The following is a 4,378-nucleotide window of genomic DNA, read 5'->3' as shown; positions in this document are numbered from 1 at the left end:
TCATGTTACGTGAAGAAGATGCGCGAAATTTGATGCGAGTTCGTAGATAGAGACTCAACATACACCAAATACTATGAATAACATTTTTCGAAGCACTAGATTACAATATTCCATGCACTTACGGTTCAAATTTGAAATAGTTGGAAAAATTCAACGAAACAAAACTAATTAAGGAAATAAAGTAAAAAAACTAAAAATTGTCCCAAATTTTGAAATGGAGTTTTAATTACTGTAGCAAGGCCCCAGAAAAAAATGGGGTGAAAAAACAAAAAAAAAATAATTTATCGAGTGCCAACCTTGGCACTCGGCAAAGAAGCCTTTGCCGAGCGCCAGGTCACAGGGCGCTCGGCAAAGAATTTTTTTTTAAAAAAATAAAAAACCTTTGCCGAGTGCCGCTGGGCCTGGCACTCGGCAAATCTTTTAACCTAAAGGCCCAGAATGGGCCGGCCCAACCCCACCCCCTCCTCACTCGTCTCCCACCCGCCCCCGCGTCGCCGCGCCGCCGACCCTGCCGTTGTCCCCCTCCGGCGAGGTCCTGCCGGGGCCGCCCCGACGCCCCCATCCTGCGCCCCCCGCCCCCGTCCCGCGTCCCGCGCCCCCCGCCCCCGTCCCGGCGGCACTCGCCCCGGCGCCCGGCCGGCGCTCCCGCCCAGCCCCGGCGGCCCCGTGCCCCCGCCCCGGCGGCCCCGCGCCCCCGCCCCGGCGGCCCCGCGCCCACGCCCCGGGTCCCCGGCCGCCGCCCCGAGCTCGCCGGCGCCCCGGGCTCCGAGCTCCCTGGGGACAGCGACCCGGCCGGCCCCGAGCTCCACCGGCCCCGCCGTGCCCTGCGGCCGACCAGCAGAGGGAGAAGGAGAGGAGCAAGAGGAAGAAAGAGAAGGGGGAGGAGGAAGAGGAAGAAAGAGAAGGGGGAGGAGGAAGAAGAGGAAGGTGCCGACCCGACCGCCCGTCGATCCTCGCGCCATTCTGACCGCCCGTTGATCCTCGCGCTGCTGCGGTCATCCCCGCCGTGGTCGCCGGCCCTCGCTCTTGCCGTTCTTGCCGCCAAGGTAAGCCCTACCCTTGTAGTGTTAGTAGTAGTAGTAGTTAGTAGTGTTAGTAGTAGTTAGTTGTAGTGTTAGTAGTAGTAGTTAGTAGTGTTAGTTGTAGTGTTAGTTGTAGTAGTTAGTAGTGTTAGTTGTAGGGTTAGTAGTAGTAGTCAGTAAATAGTAGTAGTTAGTAAGTAGTAGTGGTTGTTAGTAGTAGTTAGTAGTGTTAGTTGTAGGCTTAGTAGTAGTAGTAGTTAGTAAATAGTAGTAGTTAGTAAGTAGTAGTGGTTAGTAGTAGTAGTTGTTAATAGTTAAGTAGTTCTTAGTATTAGTACTGTTAGTAGTTAAGTAGTTGTTAGTAGTAGTGTTAGTAGTAGTTGTAGGGTTAGTAGTAATTGTTGTTGTACTACTTCAATACTTTCATCTGCATGAAAAGAGAACTAAAGTACATGGCTCCTCTTGATATATTTGTGGTTGTTGGCCTTCGTGCCCATGTTTGGTATATATGTGGTTGTTGGCCTTTGTGCCATGTTTTTTGTAGGTTTTGGGAACCTCCCCGTGCAGGGGAGGTGCTGCCGAAATTTTGAGTCGACACTAACCATTTTTGCCCTTTTTTGTAGGAGGACCTGTGGGAGGGACTCGGCGACCCCGATCGTCTTCGTCGGCGCTGCGGGTCTTCTTGCACCGCGTCGACTCGCCACTGCACCGACTCTCCAACGCCCCGCTACCCTGGCCTCACCGGCACCCTAGGTATAACCCCTCTATCCGTATGTGGTCTTTGGTCGCGTAACCTAGTTAGGTGTCTCCTGTCCGAAAGAGATACGGTTGGAGGTATACAGATCTTTGTATATCTACGACCATATCTGTTTCGGATTGTCCACGTTTTTTGGACAGCCCACGGATGTGTAGATGGGTTAGTTTCCATGGTCCTCTCCGGTCCAAGATGGTGTTTCGGCATCACCCCCTGCTGTTCTCCAGATACACACTCTCCCTTGCAGGACGTGCATCGGGAGAACAGCGGGGAGGTGCTACCGAAATTCTGTCTCGAATAGGGAGCGGAGCATGGAAACTAACCTCATCTACGCATCCACGGGTGGGATTCGGACCTATCCTCACCTATTAGAGAGTAGGAACACCGCGTAGATGCAATTGATGGTTACATTACTATGTGCTGTATATGTGGAAGGATGGAAGACCGTCAGTGGATGTACACGGGCCGGAGAAGCAGGAGTGACTTTGACATTGAGTGGGTGAATGGGACAAATGCTTTCTTGGAACATGCATGGAGCTCGGGTGTAGCTAAAGGACTTTCTAAACTTTGGTGTCCCTATAGCAAATGTGACAACAACAGAAGGGTAGACAAGGTGACCATGGGTAAACATCTTGTGTAAAATGGTTATACGGCTAGCTACCACTGGTGGATCCACCATGGTGAAGCAGATCGTATAAGAGCGGAGGTGGTGAGACCACGCCTCGAGGCTTTTGATGATGATGCCGGAGTAGCAGACATGCTAGATGACACTCACCAAGCTCACTTCGTAGAAGGACGTGAGAAGGAGGAGATGGAGGAAGCCGCTAAGGCCTTCTACGAAATGTTGGACTCGGCACAGAAACCCCTTCATGAGAGTACAACGGTTTCTCAGCTGGATGCCATTGGACGTGTTATGGGGTTGAAGGCCGAGTTAAATCTGAGTCGCAAAGGCTTTGATAGGATGTTGGCCGTGTTTGGCAGCATGCTACCGAAGAAGCACATTCTGCGGAAGAACTTGCACGAGTCACAGAAACTACTTCGTATGCTTAAGATGCCATATGACAAGATACATGTTTGTCCGAAGGGGTGCATCTTATTTAGGAAAGATCACAAGGATGCAAAGTACTGTCCGAAGTGTAAATCCTCAAGGTACCTGGAGGTAGACTCTGGAGATGGCCAGAAGAGGCAGCTTACGATCCTCGTGAAAGTCCTACGGCACCTTCCGTTTGTGCCGAGGATCCAATGGCTTTTCATGACCGAGGAATCCGCGAAACAGATGACATGGCATAAAGAAGGTGTACGGTACAAGCCATGGACGATGGTGCATCCATCCGATGCCGAAGCATGGACGTACTTTAATGACAAACATCCTGACAAAGCAGCTGAGCCTCGTAATGTACGTGTCGCGCTGGCAATAGATGGGTTCAACCCTTATGGATAGTTGTCTGCCCCATACACATGTTGGCCCGTGTTTGTTATCCCCCTGAATCTCCCCCCCCGGCATCTCCTTTCAACGGCATAACGTCTTCTTGTCGTTGATAATTCCTGGACACCCGGGGAGTAATATGGGTGTGTACATGGAGCCTATGATTGATGAATTGATCGACGCTTGGGAGAAGGGGGTATGGACATATGACCGAGCTACAAAATCATCCTTCAAGATGCATGTTTGGTACCACTACTCCCTGCATGACTTCCTGGTGTATGGGTTATTTGCCGCCTGGTGTGTCCACGGGAAGTTCCCATGCCCAATATGCAAGGAAGCTGTGAGGTTCATTTGGTTGAAGAAGGGTGGCAAGTATTCGTTGTTCGACAGACATCGTCAATTCCTCCCTTCTAACCATCCATTCAGACAAGACATCAAGAACTTTACGAAAGGGGTTGCAGTGATAGACCCTAAACCGTCACTGCAACGGGTCAATCCTCTCGAGGTACGTCCTGTTTTACTCGTCGTACGCTCATCTTTGCACACCTAAGTTACATTTGCATTACTGAAACATTGAAGTTTGTATTGCAGGCCGAGCTGCAGGCCCAGAAGCTTGTGGTCGAGGCTCAGAGCGCGCAGCTGCAGGCCCAGAGGGAAGCGTTCGCAGCCCAGGAGAGGAGGATGCAAGAAATGGAGGCCTTCATGCGGAGTGTCCAGCAAGGGGGTGTACCTTTGCCGTTGGCAGCTCCTCCACCGCCTACTCCTACAGCCACTCCTGTAAGTATGAAAGTTCACTCTTACTAGATGCTTCCTTGACATACAACCATGGTTGACATACAAACTTACTAGATGCTTGACATAGAAACTTACTAGATGCTTGACATAGAAACTTACTATATGCTTGCACTAGCTATGACATACAACCATGCTTGACATTCTCAATTTACTAGATGCTTGACATAGAAACTTACTAGATGCTTGCACTAGCTATGACATACACCAATGCTTCACATAGAAACTTACTAGATGAATCTCACACATGCAACCTCTTATCCTTTTTGCAGCTTCCATCGGCGGGTTCGAATAACCCCGCTCATGCGTCACCGAATGATGGATCCTTTGCTTCACCATCGTGTCATAGGCCGCTTTTTTGAGGAGTTGTGCTTCGTCATGTGC

Source organism: Miscanthus floridulus, unplaced genomic scaffold (genome assembly GCF_019320115.1).
Source record: "Miscanthus floridulus cultivar M001 unplaced genomic scaffold, ASM1932011v1 os_2490_1_2, whole genome shotgun sequence".
Taxonomy (NCBI): Eukaryota; Viridiplantae; Streptophyta; class Magnoliopsida; order Poales; family Poaceae; genus Miscanthus; species Miscanthus floridulus.
The sequence above is the reverse complement of the archived record's forward strand: the minus strand, read 5'-3'. Positions refer to the sequence as shown.